At 40.9% G+C, this 27,657-nt stretch overlaps 1 pseudogene; it reads left to right on the top strand.

The window, feature by feature from the left end:
• The window catches only part of LOC109445392 (small ribosomal subunit protein uS15m), a 48,443-nt pseudogene extending 26,071 nt beyond the window's left edge, over positions 1–22,372 (top strand).
• Positions 22,373–27,657: the final 5,285 nt, after the last annotated feature.

Genomic DNA, 27,657 nt, shown 5'->3' with positions numbered 1-27,657 from the left:
ACTGGGCCACCAAAACATCTACTACATAAGCCCACTCTGCTAAGATCAGCAAACATAGCAGCACTACCTAATATATAGAAACAAACACAGGGAGGCAGCCAAAATGAAGAGACAAAGAAACATGTCCCAAATGAAAGAATAGAACAAAGCTTCAGCAAATAATAAAGAAAATGGACACAGCAATCTATCAGATTCAGAGTTCAAAACACTGGTAATAAGGATGCTCAATGATCTCAGGGAGAACTTCAACAAAGAGATTAGGAACATAAAAAATAGGATAAAAAACATAAAAAGGAACCAGTCAAAATGAAGAATACAATAACTGAAATAAAGAATACACTAGAAAAAATCAACAGCAGATTAGGTGAAGCAGAGGCTTGAATCAGTGATTTGGAAGATAAGGCAGCAGAAAACACCCAATCAGAACAGCATAAAGAAAAAAGAATCCCCCAAAATGAGGACAGTTTAAGGGGCCTCTGGGACAACAGCAAGCAAAGCAGAAGAAGAGAGAGCAAGGAATTGAAAACCTATTTGAAGAAATAATGACTGAAAACTTCCCTAACCTGGCAAAGGAAATGGATATCAAAGCCCAGGAAGCACAGAGAGTCCCAAACAAGATGAACCCAAACAGGCCCAACACCAAGACACATAATTAAAATGCCAAAGGTTAAAGACAAAGAGAGAATCTTAAAAGCAGCAAGAGAAAAGCTGTTAGTTACCTACAAGGGAGTTCCCATAAGACTGTCAGCTGATTTCTCAACAGAAATTTTGCAGGCCAGAAGGGATTGGCAGGAAATATTCAAAGTGATGAAAAGCAGGACCTACAACCAAGATTACTCTACCCAACAAAGCTATCATTTAAAATCAAAGGACAGATAAAGAGCTTCCCAGATAAGAAAAATCTAAAGGAGTTCATCACCACCAAACCAGTATTACAAGGAATCTTACAGTGATTTCTTCAGGATGAAAAAAAGAAAAGAAAAGAAGAATAAAAAGGCAATAACTACATATCTATCAACAATTATTTTAAATGTAAATGGTTTAAATGCTCCAATCAAAAGACATAGGGTGGCTGAATGGATAAGAAAACGAGACCTATACATATGCTGCCTACAAGAAACTCACTTCAGATCAAAAGACATACACAGACTGAAAATAATAGGATGGAAAAAGTTATTTCATGAAAATGGAAAAAAACAAAAAAGCTGTGGTAGCAATACTTACACCAGACAAAATAGACTTTAAAACAAAGGCTATAGCAAGAAACAAAGAAGGACCCAGTAATCCCACTTCTGGGTATTTATCCGAAGAAACCAAAACACGACTTCAAAGGGACATATGCATCCATATGTTCATTGCAGCATTATTTACAATGGTTAAGATCTGAAGGCAACCTGGGTGTCCATCAATGGATGAATAGATAAAGAAGAGGTGGTACATATATACGATGAATATTACCCAGCCATAAAAAAGAATGAAATCTTGCCATCTGCAATAAAATGGATGGACCTAGAGGGTATTGTTCTGAGTGTAGTTAAGTCAGAGAACAAAAGACAAATGTCATATGAGTTCACTTATATGTTAAATTTGAAGAAAAAAAATAAACAAACAAATACAACAGAAAGAAATTCATGGATACAGAGAACATTTTGATGGTTACCAGATGGGAGGGGTGGTTGGTTGGTGGGTGTAAAGGGGAAGGGATTAACAAGTACAAATTTGTTGTTACACTGTGGTCATGAGGTTATAGGGTATAGCACAAGGAATATAGTCAATAATATTGTAATAACTATGTATGGTGTCAAAAGGGTACCAGATAATTCGGGGTGATAGATGGATGGAGGGTTGGGGGCAGGGTGAAAAGGGTGAAGGGATTAAGAAATACAAATTGGAAGTTACAAAATAGTCAATGGGATGTAAAGTAAAGCATAGGGAATATAATCAATAATATGGTAATAACTATGTATATTACCATGTGGGTACTAAACTAGTTAGGGGGATCACTTCTTAAATTATATAAATGTCTAACCACTATACTGCATGCCTGATGTAATGTACAGCATAGGGAATATAGTCAATAATATTGTGATAGCATGGTATGGTGTGAGATAGTTGCTGGATTTATCATGGTGATCACTTCTTTTGTTATAGAAATGTTGAATAACTATGATGCACACCTGAAACTAATATACTATTGTATGTTAGCTATATTTTAATAAAAATCCTTAAATAAAAGAATTATTCTGCACTTAAAATGTGCCAGGTACTAGGGTAAGTACTATGGATCATATAAAAAAATTAGGCCCAGTCCAAGTTCTCAAGGAGCTTGGGGGGAGGTGGAAGTGTGCAGGGCTCAAACTAGGGTGAGGCAAGTACTTGCCTCAGGCAGAAATTTTAATTAGATGCCAAAAATCTCGGTATATTAGTGTTCTCCAGAGAGCAGACCAAATAAGATATATGTGTATATATATGAACTTGGCTCACATTATTATGGAGTCTCAGAAGACGCAAGGTCTGCAGTTGGTAAACTGGAGACTCAAGAAAGCCAATGGAGTCTCAAGAAAGCCAATGGAGTAATTTCAGTCTGAAAGCAGAAGTCTTGAGACTCAAAAAGAGCTCATATTTCAGTTTGAGTCCAAAGGCAGGAAAAGAAATCAGCATGCCAGCTCAAAGGTGGTCAAGCAGGAGATATTCTGTCTTACCCATGGGAGGGTCAGCTTTTCAGTTCTGTTCAGACCTTCAACTGATTGGATGAGGCCCACCCACATTAGTGAGAGCAATCTGCTTTACTCAGTCTACCCATTCAAATGTTAATCTCATCCCAAAATACCCTCACAGACATATCCAGAATAATGTTTGCCCAAATATCTGGGCACACTATGGCCCAATCAAGATGACACATAAAATTAGCCAACATACTCAGTAAATTCAGATAAACAATATTTATAATATTTTAAAAATTCAGATAAACAATATTTATAATATTTTAAAAAGCAATACTTTTTAAAAATTCAGACTTAATGTAAAAAAAAAAGCATAATAATCAAAATATCAAAACTTTAAAATAAAGACAGGATCCTTTTCCTTTTGCCTCAGACTCCAGTATGGCTCAGCACAGCACTGTGTGTGAGGGTGTGTGTACATTGGGATGAGAGGACGAAGGGAAGAAGACAACAGATAAAATATGACACATGGGAAGAGGAACTGAATCCGCCTTCCGAAATCAGCAGTATGGTGTGTGCCTCGCCTACTTATTCACCCTAGCACCATCCTGCTCTTCCCGTTTCTCTTACCTCAGTAAATAATGCAACCCTGCAACAGGAGCCCAGCCAGAAACCAGCGAATTACCTTGTCTGTTCTCTCTCGCCCCTCAGCTTCCCAGGCTTTCCTCCAGTTCAATCTCCACATTCGCTCCAGGGGGCTTATAAATGCCAACGTGATCATCCTACCAGTTTACTCCTCAGAGAGGCCTGTATGAACTGGACCCTGCCTGTCCCCTGATCCTCTGCTGCTACCAGACTGAGCTCAATCCCTTGTACTTTTTTTGCCTCAGGGCTTTGCCCTTGCTGCTCTCCCTGCTCTCAGACCCTTTCCTTTCAGTGCCTGGAAAACTTCTAATCAACCCACAGCTGAGAAGCAAAGTCTTGAAACAAAGCCAATCAACGCAATGTATAACCCGCTACGACTGTAGATACAAAACAATATATAGGCTCCCCCACAGAGTCTCTGCTTAGACGTCATCCCTTCCAGGAAAACGTGCTCAAATACCCCCATCTCCCAAGACAGGATTGGAAGCCCCATCTATGTCCTCTTACGGAAGGCCACCTGTAAACTTAACCACGTGTGTTGTATTTGCCTGTTCACTTGCCTGTCTCCCCACTAAACTGTAAGCAAGCTACAGTTAGGGATTTTCTTGGGATCACTTTTGTATCCCAGCTTCTGACACTTTTCTTAGATATAGTACATGCTCAATAAACGCTGAGTGAATGAATGAAAATACTGTGGCATCTGGGTTGGTAAGAAGTACCTGTTAGCTAAAGGGAAGAGAAATGTCGTCTCCCAGGGTTTTTGTGTATAGTTGGACAGGTTGTACACTTCATAGCTTTAAGAAAGCTAAGATTTATGGTATGTCTATGTGAATGCTACCGACAGGAACCGCATACACACACACACACACACACACACACACACACACACACACACAAAAACCTCTCATTTCTTCAAGACATACAAGCTTTTTTTCTCTTTAAGGAATGTGAGTATAGAGGGGATTTCTTCTCCATCTGCCCACTCCTGCCCACAACAAATGAGATTTTTGCTCATTATAATTTCAAAAATGGCCTTTTCCTGACCTTGCCCCATTTTCTAAGTTATTGTGTTAGCTATTGGCAGCATGACCAAAAGGCAAGATGGAGTGGGCCAGAAACAAATAAGAGTTTCAATATAAAAAATAAAAAGGGCTGAATTTTTATGTCTCTGCTTCCCGAAGCACGTGATGTAAAAAGACAATTTATCATTGCTCTTTACAAGGAGATGCTGGCTAAATATTAACACTTTTCATCTTAATAAGGGTTCCTTTTGTTCCTTGTTAACCAAGTCAAATTTGACCGACACATTTCTTCTCTTATCCTAGAAGGTACTTATGGGCAGAGTATTATATTGAAGACTCTATTGTCCTCTAGAAAACAATTTCTGCACGCATTTTTCCTACCACAGAATACTGAGCAATCTGGTAGTGTGAAATAATTGATGATCAGATGGTTTATGTTGGTTTATTTTTTCTCTGTATGGACCAAGTAATAACAGTGGGAAAATCCAAGTTCATTTCATTTGATCCCTATGATATTATTTCTCCGTCCCTCATACCCCCTTCCCAGAAAATGATTGTTCATTTGGTAGGTTGGAATTCAGACTAGAGTTTCTGAAGTATCAAGGACGAAGTACACTGAATGACCCTGTAAACAGTGGTTAAAATACCAATTAGTCTTTCATAAAACTTTGACAAGAGGTGATAAAACTATGAACATGCCTCTCCTTTTCCTGGCCTATTCCCTGTGAAAAATGAGGTGTTCAGAATTTCGGAAATAGGGCAGAGAAGAAAGGTGTACGTATTTTGAAAAAGCGTCCCTGATATGGTGATTCTCTTGCTAAGTCATTTTTTCCTCCTCCTTCTTTGTTTTGGTCCTTTGTTCTGTGGCTATATTTCTATTTACCTTTTTTCTTTTTCATTTGTAGACATATTACTTTTTTATCCCCTGTCTCACCACCTCAAAATTTGAGAAGGTATTATTTATTTCTCCCTTCATTCTTCTTCTATTTTATTATTTTCCTCATTATCTCTCCTCTTTCTTTTTATTCCTTCTCTCACAACTGATAACACAGAATTCAAGTTTATTTTAAAATGGTGATTGTATTTCTAAAATTAGCTTGACTTCCACATTCTTCATTGTAAAATCAGAGTTTGAAGGAGGAGAAGGGAATTACATTTGTTCAACACTTGAGTGCCAGACTTTATGCACGGTCCTTTGCAGACATAAATCCATTTAATCATTTTAACGGCCGATGGTAGATTAGATTATTGTTCCGAAATATTCACTCCTTCCCCCTCACTTTCATGAGGAGTGTATACTTCCTGCTCCAGTGGTGTTGGGTTTGTCTGTATGACTTGCTTTGGCTTCAGATTGGGTGTACTTCCTCTCCCCTTGGCTTTGGTTTCATTCCTGTGACAAGCTGTAGCCAATTGGGTATTAGTAGATGTGATACCAAGATACAGGCAGAGACTTGAACTACAGGGAAAAACATTCTCAGGCAGCCCTCTAGTCCCAGGAGGAGGATGAGACTCTCAGAGAATAAAACCACACCAACTTAGATTAGCCAACTCCCAGCTGATGCCTGCATACACAGCACTAGCTAACGAATACACAATGCTATGAGGCAAATAATGTGCGTTTTTAACTTAAATGGAAACAAAGGAAAAGACATGCCCATCGTCACACAGCTAGTATGCTGCAGAGCCAGGATTCACACCAAGAAGTCTGTCATATCCAAAATCCAGTGCTCTTTTACATGTATTATTACAGCATGATTCTTCCTTAATCTTCATGGTCCTCTTTTTATAAAACAAACAAAAGTCAATTTGATTTTTACTTTCATGTGTCTCTTGCTTATTCCAAAAATGTAATATATGTGTGTGTGTGTGTATGTATGTATGTATATATACTAATTTTTGTAATATATACTAATTTTTTAGCTCAGAATTGGTCAGATCTGAAAAGCAAGTGCTGGGTGCAGGTATATGATAGATAATCATTTCCTCCCCTGCTCTAGCCTAGAGGGGAGCATGTGATAAAGCAGAAGTGTTCCTGAGTGGTGGGCCCCGATAACAGTTCTCAGCGCTTGGCAAGAATTGGCGTTACTGCTGAGTCATTTGTCATTATTTTTCAGAGCTGATAGTACTGAGGAGAAATGCCTGAAAAATAAGGAAGCAGGACAAACACAGTGCCCATTATTTTCAAAAAGCCAGAAGACTCCTCTGGCTATTCGAGATTGATCAGTTTAACTTCAGTACCTACAGAAGCACTAGAAAAAATAGTCAATTTGAAGTGATGCTGTAGCCAACTCAATTGCCAGGCAAACGGAGTCCCACTTTGCTAGCTTAACCCTCTATCATAAATCTCTAAATATCACCAATGGTGGCTGTAAAGTTGACAGGGAATACTGTTTTGGGGTGTGTTCTTTTTTTATAATCCGTCTTTGGAATACAATTCAGAGTTTCTCACCCTGGGCACGCTTGACAATTTGGCCCGAAGAGTCCTTGGTTACAGAGGCTGCCCTATACGCTGCAGACATTTGGCAGCATACCCTGGCCTCTACCCAGTAGAGGTCAGTGTCTCCAAACATTGCCAAATGCCCCATGGGGGTCAAAAATTGCCCCTGGTTAAGAATCAATGGGACACATAAACACTATTTCTAATTACATTCATTTGGAATAACAAATTATAGTGCATTAACTTGCTTTGTTTCAGCCTTACCAGCCTCTGAGTATGTTCTTAGCAGGCCTTGCCCACTGATATGATACTGTCAGGTCACTTCAAAGCCCCAAAGGCTCACCCAGCTCCTTCTAGGGTCAGCAGATTGTCCCAAATACATTCTCAGAGAAGTCTTTAGCTACTGTTAACACATGGTGTTTACAATTCTTTCCTCATCTGTCCTGGCCTCCTTCCCCACACCCCACCCTCTCGGATTGTCTGCAACCTGGTAAGTCACTTGAGGATACCTCTCCATGTCTGTGCTGCCTCCAGGAGTGTTCAAAGATGCCAGCCCTGGAGATGGCAGACTAATACCACCTTCCCTGCAGTCCTCACTGCACCAGAACCATTGCTCCATCCCCTGGGCATCAAAAGAATATTATTTGTGCCTTGCCTCGCTACTCCCATCTCACAGAATCTGTCAGGAAAAGAATCCTTTGGGCTCAATTATTCTCAAACCATTAGGCCTTTGCTTCTCAACTTAATGTTCATTAAGAATCATCTAGGAGATCTTGTTAATATGTGATTATGATTCAAGAGAACTTGGGTGGGTCCTGAGAATTTGCATTTCTTACAAGCTCCCAAGTGAGGCTTACTCTGTAATACACTTGAAGCAGCAAGGTTTTAGTAGATGCCATTATCGCCTGGGATGCAGGTTCCTAGGACCTTCCACCAGAGATACTGATTCAGAGGAACCCAAGCATCTATGCTTTTAACAACTTTCCCCCAGGTAGTTCAGAATCCTCACTTAAAGAAGCACCTCATTGATCTAGCCCTTATCTTTATAAGATTGTGAAACACATTCTCAGGGGCTGGACCCAGTCCATGGAGTGATGAAGCAGGTTCCACAGGAATATATTCTTCCTGATTATAAGCTCTCTCCCTATAGGCAGACCACTTCATGGAAACTGGACTTATCTGGGTGTATCTGATGACCTGTCTGGTAACACCCACAGGTCATCATATACACCCACATAAGTCCAAGCCCCCAGCAGCTAACCTAGGTTAGGTGCCTGCTGGGCCCCCAGAAGACAGGAAGTGACGAAAGTTTAGTTCTCCTTCCAGGTTAGGGAACAGGGTGAGCCTTGTAAATAAAGGCACAATTGCCAACCCATATAGAAAGTATGTGCATGATTCAACCATCTAGAAATGGAGAGTTGGAAAATCCTTCCTCATGGACCTTGGGCATAGCCTGTCCCTAGGGCCTTTGAGATGAACAGTTGCCTCAGACACAGTAGGTTAGAGATGTCTACTGCCTGGAACCCCTTCCAGTATCTTGGAGTTTCAAGGTCAAATACACCTTTTGAGTATTTACAGCAAGGAAGAAATTTCAGAGAACCTTCCAAGGTTAAAATCCATAGAGGCCTCCCGCTCTGGTGTTCACCAATAGAATTCCCTCTCCGTACCTTTTTCCCCATGAGGGTCACATTTTCCCATCAAAGCACGTCTAAGACATCAAGTGAAAAACAGAACAGTTCTAGCACAAGAGAGAGAAAGAAAAAGGCACTACAGTTCAAGGGAGAGAGTAGAGCACTTTTACTGATGCACGTATTTAAAAGGGACCCCCGAGGTTGACCACAGAAGTCCACGTGACTCGTGTCCATGTAAAGAACATATGCTGAGATCCTGCCATGTAACTGGCACCGGCATACATTACTTCCCATCACCCTCACAAGAAGATGAGGTGTCATCACTCTCACTTCATTGATGAAGACATGGAATTGAAAACATTTGAATGCAAGAGAAAAAGAAATCTGGGTTCCTGACTCAAGGGAGCTGCCCTATCAGCGCTATGTTGCTTCCACCAAAACTTGTATCTTATTTAAGACATTGTTATTTCAGGTCTTTCTATGACTGTAGCTGAAACCTACAACCTAACTACTATCACCAGATTCTATCCCAAAATTACTAGGATAAATATAGCCTTTAAATCCCATAATTCAGGAGTTTTGTATCATTTTTGAGGGTTTTTTCCATGATGGCATTTTTGCACGTGAATTTCAAAGGTGAACGTTCACTGCTTTGAACCCTGGTGCTTCTCTAAGCTCACCGACACGCCCCCATTACCTGCTAACTCCAATAATGGCATCATTCGAACTCTTCAATAAGCAACGTCCTGACAGATTTGGTGGGATCACACTAAAGCCACCCAGGAAGAAAATGTCATTTTCTATTTTCATAAGTGACTTTTGAAGAAACCTATAATATTACTACACTTCTTTATGAAAACCTATATTGCAAAGGATAAACTGCTAAGCCAGAGCAGATCAATAAGTATGCCAGTGTAGTGCATCTGAATTCTAGTTTTCTCCAGTTCTAACTTCAAAATAGATATCCATTTCATTACACACTATTTTTATACGAAGCTATGATCAACATTTTACATTTTACGTTATGAACCAATCCCCTAAACCCTTAAGAAATGTGGACACAATGACCATATAGCCTAGATCTTCCAGGGTCAACCCAATTTCAAATGTTTTTCAATTGTCATCCTTGGGTCCTGCTCTATGGTTTGCCCCTCTGTCCAAGAATGCATTCTTATTTTTTCCCATTTAAAATAAGAAAATATAAGTTTCCCCAATCTGAAAATTTGCTATCCTACACTGTTCTGGAATGGATTTGATTCAGAGGAGCTGAACCCCTCCTTCTTGATTCTGCCTTTCCCTCTAATTCCCAAGGGCTTTAGTTAATCTCTATTATTTACCGAAGCATTATTATGAGGGTTGGTTGTTTTTCTTTTGTCCATATGTGCATTTGTATGCATCTATCTCCTTCCTAGACTGTGAACTCTTTGAAAACAGGGATTCCTGTTTGATGGCATTTACTTTTGCATCCATACGCCTAACACACAGGTTGGCACATGATAGATGTTCAATAATCATATGTTTTAAGTTAACAAAATAAATAAACATGGTTTTGCTCATAGATAAGTATGCAAGTGGGATTTCTGGGCATAACAGAAAGTTGTGTCTATGTAAGATGGTTCATCCAGGCAACATGAGTAGCTTGGCTGGGAAGGGGGAGGAAAGGGAATCGTGCTAATCGGGAAGAGGAGAAGGCGCCAATAACAAATGTTATCTTCATCCAATTTTGTCTAGAGCTCCTCTTGTCCACAACAATCACAGGGAGCTAAATTTAACAGCTAGAAGTGAGGTCAAGGGCCAAGGGCAGACTTAGTGGATTTAGAAATTAAATAAATTCTGAAGTTGAATGAAGAATAAATGCTCTACTGCTACACTCTAAGAACATCCTCCAGAAAAATAAGTTCCATTAATTTAAAGAACCAGAAGTATGGCTCAAAAGATAAATTGTGTCTCCCCACTCTATGAAAAAAGCGACTTGCTTGACACTCTTGTTGGCCGATAATGTGAGATGTGATCATGGTATTCAGTTGGTTTCAGGGCAAGTGTTTTCTGGGGGCTTACACCAGGGAACTGGGGCCTTTAAATGGAATAAATAAATTAAGTCAGGTGACATTTCAAGGGTACTCAAATAGATTTTTTTCTTTTTTTTCTTTTTTATCCCCTAGCAGAGGGGATGCAGAGGAAAGGGAAATTCTCTTCAAGCAAAGAGAGAGAGCTTGGACCTGGGCACCCAAATCATTGTTACTTTCTATAGTACCCACATCCATCTATCTGAGTTCATCTTCTACCAAACAGACAAAGCTCATCCACAAAAGTTAGAATTTTCCAGAGTTCAAAAGAGGTCTACAGTTTGCATATTTCTTGACTTATTTAAGAAATCCGGATGCTTCTTCCCCAAAGTTCTGATTTTTGATCTATGATGTTTTATTTTTGCCTTGGTTGACAAAAGACAGTACATCCTTTCTTGGCATTCTGCACCCCCAACTTAGTCACCAGAAGCAGATGGCTATGAACATGTGATCAAACTTATTTTTTTATGATTTTTTTTTTTTTTACAAAGTCAATATATCAATACATGAAAGCAGGCAGGCTGGCAGCCTAAAATAATAAGCACTGCAAAAATCTTCTTTGTGTGAAGGGGAAAATGTGTTCTTGTGCATACCCTCCACCTCTAAATACTCAGCTGCTCCATATAGGCTGTAAAAATCCCCCTTCTTTTGTTCATACTGTTCATTAACTGAGGGCATAACTGTTTCTGATTCTGCTCCCATAAACAACCAGCACTTCACACTGGCAGTTTGATGTGCACAGATTATAGATTGGGACTTTTGCAACTCAACATGTAGCCACCACTGGGTTCTCTTTTCTTTAAAGAAACTACAATCAGCTACTCATGGTTATCCAAGTTCTTCTTGATGGTCTTACACACAATAATTAAGTCCTTTGTTGATATTAATAAGGTTTTGGCTTACCTGGGCTTAGCAAAAGGAAAAGTGTGCGTTCAAGTTCTTTTCTTGCAAACAAGAGAAATACAAGGAAATGAGTTCAAACTCACCAAGAAGGGGGCTTTATTGTGAGACTTGGAGAGTCTCGAAGGCCTGGAGGACATTGAAGTAGAAAGACCTACACGTCCTCAGGGCACGGAAGAGCCTGGGGATTATAAAACTAGGAAGACTCATTCAGCAAAGGCATCTTCTACCTTCTCTCTCCACAAACCAGCTTTAACTTCTCAGGACCTAGAGTTTCAGCCAAGAGACAGAACCTCCTCTCAGCCTCAATCCTAAATGTCTAGGAGACGGGCAAGTTTAGAGCTAATATCTAGCCCTGGTTCATGTGGCCAGAATAAACCACGATGGCTGGAGGAGCAGGTTTTAGGATGGAAGTCATTCCTGGGAAAATGGGAAGTCAGTCTCACTGGCTAATCAAACATCTCCCAAAAATTCCACCAAACAAAATCATCTTTAAAACACACACACACACACACACACACACACACACACACACATATACTTTGTGATCCCATAGAAGGTGTGCAGTAGCAAGTTGGGTAACTGGGGTGACAAATGAGGAATGCTTTCAGCCAGTGTTTTGTATCACTCTGAAAGGAATGGCTACTTTTTCCCGCTTGACATAGGGATAATAATAGGGATTTTGGACAGCTTTCCAGTTCCTCTTGAACCTTATTTTAATAATGTAAATGGATTTGCCATTTACTTTGAAATATTATGATTTTCCACGGTCAAACAAATCCATATTTTAATAGAAGTACCAAATCCATTTTAAAGCCTAACAGATATGACTTATGAAAGTATGTTGTTGGATTTTTATTTCCTTTAAATTTCAAAGAACTGAAGCATGATGAGTATATCTCAGTTTGTAAATGTAATAAAGATAATATTTTGAAGTTATTTTCCCTCAGCAGTTCATTTCTTTCTTATATCCTTTTCTCTCTAAGTAGTTAGGCAGTGCTAATCTCATTGCCTCAGGGAAAGGATAAGCCCTGATGGAAAGCTCAATCAATGAAGTTTTTCTGGCTTGGGTTTCCAAAATCATAGGCCCTGTACTGAGGGGCGAGAGGACAGATGGAAACCATCTTCAGCACAGACAGAAAAACTCCATGGTTGAGAATAGGGGAGGGGTGGGGGAGGTTGTTGAGTAGATGAGGGTTTCTCTCAGAGTTAGAAAATTCTTTGGCTGGGTGAAAGAGAGAAATCTAGGGACAACTTAAATATTTAGAAAACAGCAAGTCCTCAAGATTGTGGCCTTCCACCCCTTTTCCTGGTCAGAGTCCCCAGTAGGCAGCAACTCTTAAGATAGATTTGAAGGACCAAGGGATGGGTACCTGATCTCTGCTTCCCCTGTGAATAGAACTGCCTAGCGTTGTAGCACAACATACACAACAATCTGCAGAGACCTAGGAGGAGTCACATGCATCTAGGCAGGCAAAACTTTGGTCATCCTGGCCTTAGAGAGCCCACCATAGCACAGAAGCAGCAAAACAGTACTCCAAAATAGTGCGTAAGTAAGTAAAGCAAGTCACAGGAGTCACCTCTCAATGGTCATTTCCATGGATTCACTTATGAGACCGAAGAATGATGAATATTTTGGTGGATGACTGTGCAGAAAGATGACTTGAAGACCAGATGTTCTCCAGATGTCTTTTGATAATACATAACCCCCTAGGATTTAGATACAATCTTGAAGAAGATTGGAGACAGATAATTCTAAATTAAATGAGGTCAAGTTTCAGCCACTCCACTGAATGGGGGCTCAAAATAGGATTAAGTTGGTTTATAGGAAGTAAAGCACTATTCTAGGCACAATTTAATTTTTGAACTGAGATATACATTTACTAAATAAATATATAGAAAACACAAGAAGCAATTTCAGCAAACCTCCTAGGAGGTCATTCAATGCCACTCAGGATTATGGTAGATATTCTTATTTCCCAACCAATGTCCTCTTTCTGTTCCTCTCCTTTGTGGAACTCCTCTGGCCCACTGATGTTGGGCATGGATAATGGATTGTTGGTAGACATGATGCAAGTAGAGGCAGAGACACTTAAAAATATTCTTGCTTAGTCTGGCTTGTTCACTTGTGTTTTGCCCTTCATCATGAAAAGAGCATGCCCCAGAATGTAATTGTCCCAGAATGAGAAGATGCATGGAACAGACCAGAATCCTATCCCAAAGCAGAGTCATCCCTACTGACCCCCAACCCATAAATGAGAATATTTGTTGTAGTAAGCCACTGAGATCTTTGGATTGTTTGTTATGTAACTCATTACAGTAATAGCTGGCTAATACACATCAAAAACTATAGCGCTAGGATATCAGCAGCTGCTCTGACGATGCAACCAAATCTTAAGTGCTTATGTGCTCAGGAATAGGTGTCCATTGATTCCTTCCCTGACGTTGTGCTATTATGGCTACTAGAAAGGGTATCAATTATTTACTCTATCCAGAGTTTCTCCCCCTTTTTCAGGGAAACCTACCCTCTTTCTGTTGAAGGTCTTTTCTGTCTCTCCCATGCAAATCCATGACGTTCTACTGAAGACTGACAACCATAGCACCCAGCCCTCCTCGCCACACTGATTAGTCCAGAGATAGTTATGTGACCTAAGCTGGACCAATCAGAGCCTTTCCCCAGGATGTTTTAGTGTTGAAGGTGCAGGTGGCCATGTCCCTTTCCATGCATTGACAGTACCAGTTGACAATAAGAGAGAATGAAGCAAACACTCAGAGGGAAACAAGTGTACAAGACAAAGACAGTAATTTCTGGTTGGGTTCAATCCTTCTTCTTGTCCTTCCAACCATATACTTGATCTTCCTGCCTGCGTTAGCCAACAGATTCCCCTTTTTGCCTATGCAAGTTCAAGTGGGGTTTTTGTCCCTTAAAATGAAGAATGCTGACAAATAATTTTCTGCTTTTGCTTCTACTGCTGCCTCCATTGTCAACTGACTCTCTTCTCTTCCTCTTCCCATCACAGCTTCCACACTCTTTGTTACCTCTGTTTCTATGCTCCCCTCCTCTTGCTGTGTGGCTGTATATGTCTTATACCCCAACATCCTCAGAGAAGCCAGCCGTGAACCAGAGTAGGTACAGGCCACCTTTGACCATCTTTGAACCTGACTGCTGACCTTTGACCATCTTTGAACCTGAACCCCATCACTACTCCAGTCAGGTGAGGCCTGGATGGTGGGGGGTACATGATGCAAAGCATGATGTCCTATGCAGAAAGGGAGTGAGGGCATGGCAGACATTCTGAGGCTAACCAGAAAGGAACAATATAACCAGGCAGTACCTTTCTTGGCCTGTCCTCTTGTTGCTGCTCTTGTTGATCCATATTATTGCTCCCTTTGTATTGTACAGACAATGGAGGATTAACTGAAAATGAAAGCAGGAACTGGTTTCTATTTAGAAAATAATATGGAAGGGGGGACTTTTTGGAAAATAATTGGTTGCAGATTCTAACAATGCAACTAAGAAGAGAAGCTTCTTTTTAGTTTCCAACTCTTGCATCTTCTAAGATCTTTCTGGTACCATTTACTTCTCTGATTTAATTGAATTCTCTATCTGATGGTTCTCACTTCTAATATTGTTTCCCAGATAAAAGGCTGGAGATCAGATCATTCATTCATTTATTCAACAAACATTGACTAATTAATTAACTTAGTATTGAAGCACAGTTCACTTTGGTTTTTCAACTATTTCCAAATTTGTTAGTGATTATTTAACTAATCATTATTTTTTTTCTCTAATTTTTTATATTTAAAAAAGCCAAACTTACAGAAAACTTGCAAGAATGATCAAAGAACACCTAAGTTCACCCTTCTTTGGGTTCACCAGTGAACTTTTATTGATTGGAGTATTACTTATAGTGTATTAGACTGGGGTCATAAAAATGAAAAAAATGAAAAAAAAAAAGAAAATATCCCAAAGGAGCTTAAAGTCCAAACAACAAAAGCAGAAGAGCAGGTCTGGTAGCAAACTGCATCAAGAATCTCTGACTCAGTTGGTCTATGGTGGAGCCCAGGGAACTGAACTGATAATGAACTCAGCAAGTGACTCTGCTATGAGGCCACTAGCAGAAGAGAGAGAGAGAACAAAGAAAGAAGAACAATATGGTAAGATGAATTAAAGATGTGAAAATGTTCTGTGAAAACAGAGGATGCAGCAAGATTAGAAGATTCAAATGGGGCTAATTAGTGTGCCTAATCGAAATTTCTCATATGGAGTTGGGTATGACGGTATGATAGCTGTCCTTGAACTCTCCATTTATCTACTCTCGTAACCTCCTCCTATGGTAAGTGGAGTACTGGGTGTGTACTGGGTTCCTAAATTCTTATAGCTCTTGGCATTTTCTGGATAATTAATCAAGCGACTTTCTGATTTGTAAAAAGGGGTTAAAATGTTTCCCTATTCATTTCACCCGGTTGCGGTATGCATCAAAGACAAGAAAGCTTGTGAACATCCTTTGTTGTCTGGCAAGTGATTTATACACATAGAATAATTATTATCACCCTCAGTCAGTGGATCCATTTTCACATTCACACCATCCACATATGTCTGGGTGCTACTCCCTCAGCAGCTTTGTCACAGAATGTGTGAAAAAGCACAGAATACATGCAAAGTTTTTATTAACCTCACTTTAAATGGAGCTGGCAACTAATAGTCATGCAATAAACTTTTATTGACTAATTGATAGGCTCTTTCCAATTACATTAATCTCCCCTATAGATGAAATGGAGTTGTTTGACATATTTCTGGTCATAGACCATTTCCCCCACTCAATATAGGATCTCACAGTAACAAAGACATATTGATTCTTTCTCAAAGAAGATATAAAACTGCCCTCAGTGACACAACTTGAGGTGAATTACCTGAAATTTCCTTATTTCATATGTAGATGGTTGGAACTCCTTGTAAACCATTGATTTGTGGACAGCATCATTTCCATTGCTTTGTTTCCTAGTTCTTCAAGTCCCTCAATGTGGATGGAATAATTAGATTTGGACCCATTTTCTTGAGCTGGGCAAGCTCTTCCGGGTGACAGTTACTGCTACTGTATCTTGCCCCACAGCGTCGTAGTGTAAACCCGTCTTCAAAAAGCCTGCCTGGGATCTCTAACTGGTTTACTTGCTTTTCTTTGTTTCTTGTTAAGTATCCTCAGAAGGGGGACACACATTGGAAGCCTGCTGTGTATAATTAAGAGATAATTGTAGTCGTCTGAGCATTTTGTGTTGCTACACCATTAGCTGATTTGCAAGGGATGCCTAAATGTGGTTAAGATGACGATTCTGAAAATGAATAAAGAATACATTTTGAAGGATGAAATGTGTGATAATTTGAAAGAGGACTTTACCTTGTTTTGCTAAGGGACACTACATGTTAGCCTGATATTTTTAAATTAAGCTTGAAGTTTTTAAATTAAGCTGACTTGCTTTGGTTTCCAGGACAATCATCACATATTTTGTCCTACTGTGTACAGGCTTGAAGACCCTTTTTATACCATAACTTTCCTTCTTCGGAGATGTGTAATGCAGTCTTTGGACAAGTGAATATGATTAAATGCAGTCTAGGACAGTGAATAATAATTCCCAATGAATTTTGGAGCAAGCCTATTCAATTTCATTAACTTTAGCTAGATGAAGAAATTGTCTGGTATTATCCTGGATGTGACTTTTTACTATTCTACTATATGATGAATGCTAGTGAGTTATTTATGGGAAAAAATTAATAAGACAATATACTGAAAACATTATTCATCTCACTGAATAGTGGATGGATAGGTCAAAGAATAAAAGCCAAAATTTGGGGAGTTGCATAGTGTTAAATAATGCACATAATTCTTTTTCCATTATTGTATTCTCCATTGAATTCTCTGCCATTTATCTTTGGATTGAGCTGTTCCCAATAATGTTTATAAAGGTCTCTAGCCAGTTCTAAATGGTAAGACTGAGCTATGTGTGCAAATATATAACCTCAGTGCGCATTGGGTGAAATTGTGATAGAACCATGCAGAAATGTTGCTATCACTTCACTTAAGCTCTTGACATGAGTAGAAGAATGTGAAAAATTGACAAGATACCTGAGAAGAAATTCAATTTGCATTGAGTACAATTGTATAAACTTATCATCACCTAACAGTGCTCGTCTGAGTAAGACATTATATTTTTTTGACTTAATTTAGAGATGACTAAAAGAGAGCTAATGGTACTTGCTTTTTTAAAAGAAAGGGGGCAGAACTTGATTAGCTCTTTTGCAATAATTATATCCCTTCACTATGGGAATAGCTACCATAAATAGCATAATCTTAGAATTGTCATTATTAACAAATATTTATCAAGTCCTCCTTCAGTGCATGCATAGGTTATAACGATTTACAGGGTTGCTTAGAAACAGTCAGTGTTCCCAATAGTTTATAATCTAAAGACAGAGACCATTGAGAAGAACATAAAAGATACTATTTTCTTGAAGCTTAGAATGGCGTGATCTATTATTCTGTATTTTTTTTTTTTTTTATCTCTCACTGTCCTACTGGAGTTTTCTATCTTAAATGGGTTCTCGCAAAAGTCAGTCCTTGAGATAAGAATTTGGGAGCAAGTAGTTTATTGGGAGGCGATCACAGGAAGCACGCGTGTGAGCGTGGGGAAATGAGACAGGAAAGGGCGGAAATCAGTAAAGGGTGTGTTCATTAGCATCTTACTGCTGCGAGGAATAAGGCTCAATCCTGCTGGGGACCCACTGAGCGCCTGCAGAGAACACACATCAGAATTGTCCCTTCTCCCAAAGAGGAGATGTGGATATTTATCCTCCAACTCCTGTCCCTAAGTGGCATTAGGGGAATTAAATCTCAGGCTCTGTGGGCATCCTCCTGACAAGAGCCCAGCACAATCCCACAGAGCAGGGAGATGGAGGAGGGAGGAGACTGTTTTGTCTCCTCTACTGACATGGGCAGGTGACCCCTGGGGGCGGGGGGGGGGGGGGGCAAGGAGAGATAACTGGGGTATTTATAGCATCTGCTACACCCTCTTTTTCCCTTTGGGTGAAAGTTAGCCCTGACCCAAAGCCATCATCAGGATATCTAGGATTCAAAACATTTTTACCACTATTTTAAGGCACCATATACTTTGCGTGTACTAAATATTACATAGTGTTTAATTTAGTCTCGAATAACCTATCCTGATTTTGAATAGCATAGAAATTAGCACACATATCTGGATCATTTTTTATCACAAGTGTCATATATTGGTATTTTTTCTTGTCATTTTTTTTCTTATAGGGCAATGAGTACCTAAGAAAAGAAATTATCCATCTTATACAAGAAGACAATTATCTCCAAAGAATCAAAGTAAAACTGTGCTAACCAAAATAGTAGATACTTCAATGTCACCAAGCAATTGCATATTATCTTTCTGAGATTATATGCATGCCAAACAGGTTCAATCAAATTCAATTTCAAAAGACTGAGTTCAATAATATCTATTTTTAGAGATTATCTTCATGACAGGGAACAGCCAATTTGAGGGTTTCCTCCAATTTCTTGAAAGGTTGTGTGGGTGACCTAAAGAAATAGTTAGTGCATTTTAAATGGGCAGAGGCAAGTCAGGAGGGGGGTAAAACCACCCAACCCGGGGCATCATCATGCCCTTCTGGGAATAAGGCAAAAGTGCAGAAAGGAAACTAATACAAGCAAACAAATATGGTAGTCTTTTATAGGCACTTGAAATGAAAGACTGTCAGAGTCAGGGCATGTGAAAGCAGCAAAAGGGAAAATGCGCAAATCAGGACATACTGTTTTATCACTTAGGATTCTGGCAAGTAAGACAAGCCACACTGAAACTGAGTAATTTGAGGAGAGTTTAAAAAATGGATTACTTATAAAAGTGTGGGCAGTTTGGGGAAATCACAATAGACAGTGTAATATTTAGGGCTAGTAATAGGAAGGAGGATGCTCAGATCCTGATAGGACAGAGAGGAAGGGAAGTTACCAGAAATCAGAAAGAGAGAGAAAGAGAACTGTGAAGATAGGGCCACCTGGCAGGAGCTGTGTCAGTGTGTCAGCACTGGTGACCCCACAGAGAGGATGCCAGGGCAATAAATATCCCACCCTCACCTGTCAGTCCTCACCATTGGACAACCCCAACCAGAAGCCAGAGGGCAGGGACCAGGTGGATGTCACCCATCCAGGTCAGCCACCAGGAGCAGAGGAGAGTGGATGTGGAGAGCAAAAGGAGACATTCAATGCCACCGTTATATGAGAGGACCTTGCTGAATTCATTTGCAAGCTAGCTGAGAGAGACCTCTACCCTCTGGGAATTCCTGCTCTTTTTGAATTGTCCTGACATCGACTGGAGACAAAGCAAGTAGAAGTTCACCAAGTAAGGTTTCCCCTAATGTCGGGTGTAAGAGAAAGGCTACTCGGTCACTACAATAGCAGAGTCTGAAATGTCAGGATCCCATTTATAATCCTAAAGAGAATGTGTAGCTCCCTGAGTTCCATTAATTTGTGACCGACTCAGAGAGAAGAGTCCCAATAGTCATAAATTAGCAGCATCCCCCCTGCATACCTGGACATTTGTAGAATTTGACCTTGTGCTTCAGAAGCTTTAGGAGTCCCCTTGCTGCTCCCAAGCATAATTGCATTAGGCTGGCGGCAACTGCTTATTATACACTGGGGAGCATGAATGATGTTCTATAACATGTCTCTGTCTCAAGTTAAACACTTTTTTTTTCAATGCATATAAGTAAAAGACACCCAGAGTTCTCCCATTTCTAGGACGTTGTACTCATGGCTACCTCAGCATCCAGTCGTGGAAGGACGAACAATAGATGACTCAGATGGTTTCTCCTCATCGCTGACGGTTTGCAGCATCTTTTCTCACAGTGGCTTAAGGAAATCCTGTATATATGTGCTCTGGGAGACAGCAGGTAATGCTAAGCCTCAGAGAGCCAGTGAAACTTGGACTGTGACGGCAATTTCCCTGGCTTGAGAGGGACTCTCTGCTAGATAAGAAATTGAGCGCTCCTTTTTCCTCTGCCATATGGTGCTGCAGTATAATTTAAATTCAAAAAGCCAAATTTCATAGCCTGAGAATCACAGTTGGTAGACACTCCTAATCACTTTACTGATATAAGTAGGTGCAGAGAAGCATAATAATTTAAGCAAAAACCATGCTTTCAGATACTGATAGGAAAACCTCCAAACCCCATGTTTTTTATCTTCTACTCCAGAAAAAAGATGCCAAGGGAACAGGCGAGGCAAATTGATACAATTAGCAAAGTTACTTTAAAAAAAAAAAAAAGCTGTGCTGCTGACCAACTGTTTGGAACCCTTCAAAATGAGGCCTATTATGGCAGGATTCTTAGAACAATGGAAAGAAATCCATTAAGCTCTAATTCCCACAGATACTGTGAATGTTAATAAGTCATAACTGAAAAAGAGGAGGTGGGTATGCAGCCAAGCTATTGGACAGAGGAGCTTTTACTGAATAGCAAAATAATCCTAAGAAGCATTTGCTAAGGATAAATAAATATACCTAGAATAGGTAGGGCAGAGAATTCCAGCTTATGAGTCTTAGCAGAGATTTGCAAGCCAACATATTTTTAAAATTTTAATCAAATCCAAGAAGGCAAGTTTTAAGAAACACAGCAGTCCCCTGTCCTTTAGGCTGAAAGGAAATGGAGCGTGATGAGGAGTAGTTTGGCCCTTAGGACATCTAAGAAAGAACTCAGTTCCCATTCTGAGCAACTGTAAGAAGAAAGGAGAACCTGAGAGGACAAAGAAATAAAGATGACCTTAGATATTCTTTGGGAGAATCCTCCTTTCTGTATAAATCAAGATTCTTTCAGTTGGGGGAAAAAAAAAGAATAAGAGGAAAGAAGAGAAGGAAGGAAGGAAAGAAGGAAGAAAAGTTATTAGCTTAAATAGTAGGGATGTTTTGTCATCAGGTGCAGCTTGATCCAGAGGTTCAAAGATATCTTAGTAACAAGATTGACCTATTTTCATCTTTCAATTCTGCTCCTTTGGGACAGGTTGTATGCGCAGTCAGGCTTCCCTTTTGTGGAGATACAGCAGAGAAAGCTCAATGCCCTCCCATAGCTGTTTTCCCCTTATTCCTTTGTAACGAAACCTCAGACTTATGGTTGTGTATATAATGTAGATAAAGACTACATTTCCAGGGTCAGAAGTCACCATACTGAGGGCAGCATGGAGAATGCCAGGTCCCATTCAGACCCAGGCAATGACTCCAGTCCTTGGGTTACTGGGTGGCGGGGAATCTGGCTTCCCTCTGACCATGGGTGTCTTTGTTCACCTCCTCGTGGTCTTATCCTTCTGGCCTCACCCGCAGACATGCCATCCAGAAACCCACTGGGCCCAGCCAAAAAGATGATCGATCCATCCCCTTCCACGCTGCTCAAAGATTGCCAGAACACGCTGGAATTGAGAAGGCTGATGATATTGCAAAAGGACCCTTGTCTTTGGAAATGGCCAACCAGACGGAGAAGCTAAAAATCAAGCAAGAGCAGTTAATGAACAAGGTCATGGAAAACGCTGAGGATATCAGCTCTCTGAAGGCTTGAATTGTTGCATTAACTGTTAAGATCCAGAATTATGAAGAACACATGCAGAAACATTGAAAGGACAAAGCCCACAAGTGCTGTCTGCTGACGAGCATTGACCAGCGGGAAAAGATGCTCCAGTAAACCTCCATAAGACCAACTATAACACCTTTGAAAGAAGTGCAAGGAGCTGGGGATTGAGTACACCTTTCCCACTCTGTACTACCGAAGAGCCCACTGGTTCTAGGTGACAAAGAAGGCTCTGTGCATTCGCGTTTTCCAGGAGGCTCAAATGCTGAAGAAGTAAAAAGGGTCTTAAAAGCCACGGCAGCTTCTGCCCAGAAACAAGGACAGACAAACCCAGAGAACCCTTCCAAAACCAGGCCAGAGGCAATCCAGGCAAACCAATAAGTTTTGTTAAAGTTAAAAAAAAAAAAAACCACTACATTTCCATGCCTCTGTTGCAGTTAGGCATAGCAGTGTGACTAAGTTCTGGCCAATGGGGTGCAAGTAGAAGAGTCATGAACTATTTCCAGAAAGTATGCTTGAAGGATCCCTCTTTATCCCTTCTTCCTCCTTACGGCCTGGAAGCTCAAGCAGCCATCTGGAATCATCAAGCAGAGCCATGTTGTCAAGGAATAAAGAGGACAAGAGAAACAAACAAACAACAACAACAACAAAAAACTCTCTGGTGATCTTAGAGCCACCACACAGCCCTGAGTTGCTTACCTCCAGACTTCCATTTACGTGAGGAAAAAAATACCTTTCTATCTCGTTTAAATTACTATAAATTTAAGTTTTCTGTCTCATAACCTAATATTAATTAACATACACAGCAGAATGCTTACCACAGTTCCAGGCTGATATCCTATGAGATAAAGCCCCGTAGCATACTATGCCTGCTTCTTCCTCAGTAGCCCTAGAAAGAGTTTCATTTCACCATCTCAGTGGATCTTATTGGGTCATGGGCCAATCCCTGAACCAATGACTATGGCCTGGGGCTCTGATGGGTATAACAGATGTGCCCACTGCTGGAGCTGAAAGTGGGATTTTCTCCATCTGAATTGCACAGAGGGGAAAGAACAAATGGTCACTATGCTCCCCAAACCAGATTTCTTTCCCCTTTATGATTTTTATCAAAAATCGAATCATTCTTCTAGGCTCATAACATAATCCCTTCCTTCTTGATATGGTCTCTTGTGCTTGATTTGGTCTCTTCTCCAACATCTCTCAGTAAATAAAAACAAAGAAACAGATATAAGAGACACATTACTATTCAGTAGTGTAATGTTTGGAGGGTGAGCGTAAATAGTATGTATGTGCCCATAATTTTCTGAGAAAAATATTTTAACAGCTGTTATAACCACAAAGGTTAAAAGTACACAAATCAACAAAATAGCTGATCAGTATTCTCCAAAATTGTCAAGGTTATGAAGGACAAGAAGACTGAGTAACTCTCACAGATTAGAGCAGACTAAGGAGACAGGGCAAGTGTAGAGGACAGATTTTACAGCAGCCATCATGATCCCCAACCCCTGCTGGTTACACCCTTGTATTATCCCCTCTCCTTGACTTGTTTTTAACCAATAGAATATGGCAAAGGTGATGGGATGTCATTCTGTGATTATGTTACATTATATATACATTATATAGCTGGCAGACTCGCTCAAGAGATTTCTCTTCCTAGCTACCTTTGAAGAAGTTAGTGGCCAGTTTGAGGCAAGGCACTGAAGGCAGCCTCTAGAGGCTGAGCATAGCCTCCAGCCAAGAGCCAGCAAGAAGCCAGGGTCTTCAGTCCTATACCAGTATATCTCATTTTATTGTGCTTCACACATGTTGCATTTTTTTTTTTAACAAATTGAAGAACCTCCGCCAGCAAAAAGATTACAACATGTTTTATTGCAGTGGTCTGGAATTTCACACGCAATATCTCTGAGGTAATCCCATAGTCTCAAAGGAGTGAATTCTGTCAACACCTGAGAGAGCTTGGAAGCAATTCTCCTTCCTAGCCTCAAAATGAGAACAGCCCTGCTGACACGTTGATTACAACCTTGTGAGACCCTAGCAGAGTATCCAATGAAGCTGTGCCCAAACTCCCAACGCACAGCAATTATGAGATCATTAATGTGTTGTCTAAAGCTGCTAAGTTTGTGACTATTTATTATGCAGTAATAGTTAACTCTCTTAATCAACTCAAGCTGCTATAACAAAATACCATAAACTGTTTAGCTTAACAACAGAAACTTATTTCTCACAGATTGTGGTGCCAGCATGATTGGGTTATGGCTGGAGCCCTCCATGTTGAAGAGGGCTAACTTCTCAGTTCTAAGAGAGCTACCTCTTTGGCTTCTTCTTATAATCCCATTCATTAGGGCTCCACACTCATGATCTAATTACCTCCCAGAGGCCCCACCTCCAAATACCATCACATTGGGGATTAGATGTCAGCATACGAATTTGTTGGGTGACACAACCATTCAGTCCAAAACAATCACTAACATGACAACTAAATGCAATGTTGGATACTGGACCCAAAAAAGGACATAAGGGAAAAGATAGTGAAATCAAAATAAAGTCTGTAGTTTAGTTAATAGTCAATCATTGTATAACGATTATGTAAGGTGCTAGCATCAGGGGAAACTACATATATGGGAAACCCTATGCTACATATCTAGAATGTCCAAATTAAAAGTTAAAAAAATAAGCACAAATAAATTTTAAAATGCACAAATCAGCTAAAACACTTGTGAAAAATAAGCCTTGATTGTGTTGGCTAACAATAGTGTAAAAATAACGAAATGTTCATCATGGTGGAAAATAAAACTACGGACAATTTGACACCATGTTTACTTGTCTGATGCCCAGCTTTCCCTCTTGCCCAAGCTTGTCTACACACGTCAATACCTGACCAGCATTTCTCCCCTTGGAAAACAAATTTCTTATTTTCAATCATTTGATATCTCACAGATGTAGTTAATTGTGGTTTTATTCTTAGTTACTATGATTATTTGAAAAGAATTTTATATAAAAGATCTTTCCCCCACTCTCCCTAGAAATCTCTCTTGCTCCTGTCTCTCCAAAAGCTTCTCCCATAACTATGTCACTTTCTTTCCCATCCATACCTCTTTTTTCTCCCTTCACCATCTCTTTCTCATGAGGTTTGTAATTTATAAGGAAGGATAAACAGGAACTACCAATATAAGAAAAACAGAGACATCCAAGATGGCAGAGTAGATAGACATGTGCCTGCATATTTCTGAGAACATATTAAAATTACAACTAAATTATAGAACAATCAACCTGGAGAACCATCTGAAGTCTAGCCAAACAGAAGTCCTATAACTAAAAATATAAATGTCGTGCGGGGCGGCCTGTGGGGTCTCAGCTCCTGCTCCCCACATAAGAAGGCAGGACATGGTGAGGCCAAAAAGGAACACCCACAGAGCCATAGGTAGGGGAGTCAACCACTATATTCTCACTGGCAGCTGGGTTGGAGACACAGGAAGCAGGAGCCACACTGTCCGCAACCCACCGTCCTAATTGCAATCCATGCTTGCCAGCCACTATCTTCTTGCTAGCCCCCATTTTTCTGCTAGCATAGCCACAGCAGTTATATTAGTGGCCAATGGGTCACTGGTTACAGCTGACGGCCAATTAGCCACAGCTAATGGCCATCCAATCACAGTTGATGGCCATTTACTACCTGAGCCAGCACCTTTCTATGTGAGGCCGAGAGCCTGGAAACTGCACTCCTGGCTCTGTTCCCACAATAAAGAACAAGACACAATGAGACAGTAGGAGGGGCGGAGATGCAGAACGGGCTCCAAACCTCCCTGTGGTAAAAATCAGGAGGGATATCTTGGCAATGGAGGTTCCCTGCCCCCTCAGAGGAGCAAGGGATCCCAGCCACACACCAGCCTCCTCAGCCCAGAGTATTGGTACTGGGAAGAGGAACCCCCACAACTTATGGCTGTGACAAACAGTGGGGATTCTGACCTTTTTGGTGGGACAGAAGGCTGCAGGAAACACAGACTTCCTCTTAAACAGCCCGTGAACAGACTCACTCACTCACAGGCACTCACCTTGGGCTCCAGTGGAGGGACGGTGACTCAGGGGGCCTCAGAGACTTGTGGGGAGAAGACTGAGGTATGTGGCTTCAGAGGAATGACTGGAGAACAGTTGGTATTTTCCTGGTGAAGGGTTCTGCTCCTGGGCAGCCAGCAGGTGGGTGCCATCTTTCCTATGTTAAGCCCACCCCCATAGGCCAAATCAGAATCTGATTGGCCTGGTGAGCTCCACTGGTCTACCCTGCTGACTCAGCTGGGACCCTACCCTACCTAACTCACACATTGCCAGAGGCACTTTCTCCGAGAGTAGCCAGCCCCTCCCACATTGCACTCTTTTTTGGAAAACTATCAGAGTCCACAGCCTCAGGTGGGTGACAACTGGCCTTGGTGTGCTTTGAGACTTTTGCTGAGTTGCTCCAGTGTCAGCACAGGCACCAAACCAGAGTTTACATTAACCTGGTGACCACAACTCTTCCCACTCTAGTGACTCCCTGAGACCCTGCCTCACCCAACTTACATACTGCATGAGGCTTTATCAGTGGCTGAACCTTAAGGGAGCCAGCAGGTGGCAGCAGGCCTCCAGGTGTCATGGCTTTTTGCAGAGTTACCCCAGGCCCCGTACTTGTGGCAGCCATCGTCGGTTCACAATGTGGCCTCTCCCAAATGCCTCCAGGTTTAACACAGGGAGTGAACACCTGCGGATCACTTTGTTGTTCCTACCATGTAGTCACTGGCCAGGCACAGGCAGTGGTGGACCGGCCTGCACCAGAGCCCCTCCCAAGAGGCCCCAGAACCAACATAATTGGAGGTTGGCTTCAGACCACAGCAGAGCCTCCCCAATTAGTCCCACAAGTGGTACACACAAAAGGTGGTCTCAACAGGCACCAGAGCCCTCTGGAGCAAATCCCAGTCAGTGGGGTAAGCCTCCTGCACAGCAGCCCATAATCTGTGGACATGGCCAAACCCACAGTCAGTCAGCCTGAGAATCAATCCCACCCACTGATTTACCAATAGCAACCAATGCTCAACTATAACAGGAGGACCCACACAAGGGATACTCCTGGAGTACCCAGCGCAGGTGACCAGGGAGAGTTTGCCACTGGGCCCCACAGGACACCTACTACATAAAGACAACTGGCCAAGACTGGGAGACATAGCAGATCCACCTAATACATAGAAACAAACACAGGCAGCCAAAATGAGGGAACAAAGAAATTCATCCCAAATGAAAGAACAGGAGAAAAATCCAGAAAAGGAACTAAACGAAATGGAGGCAAGCAACCTACCAGAGACAGAGTTCAAAACAGTGGTTATAAAGGGTGCTCAAGGAACTTAGTGAGAACTTCAACAAAGAGATTGAAAGCATAAAAAGGACATGGACACCATTAAAAAGTGAAGAATACAATAACTGAAATGAAGACTGCTCTAGGAGGAATTACCAGCAAACTAGATGAAGCAAAGGAACCAATCAGCGATTTGGAAGACAACATAGTGGAAAACACCCAATTGGAACAGCAAAAAGAATTTTAAAAAAAAATAAGGATAGTTTAAGAGACCTCTGGGACAACATCAGCATAACAACATTCACATCACAGGGATACAAGAAGGAGAAGCGAGAAAACAAGGAAT

This window comes from Rhinolophus sinicus, linkage group LG10 (genome assembly GCF_036562045.2).
Source record: "Rhinolophus sinicus isolate RSC01 linkage group LG10, ASM3656204v1, whole genome shotgun sequence".
NCBI lineage: Eukaryota > Metazoa > Chordata > Mammalia > Chiroptera > Rhinolophidae > Rhinolophus > Rhinolophus sinicus.
The sequence above is the reverse complement of the archived record's forward strand: the minus strand, read 5'-3'. Positions and strand labels throughout refer to the sequence as shown.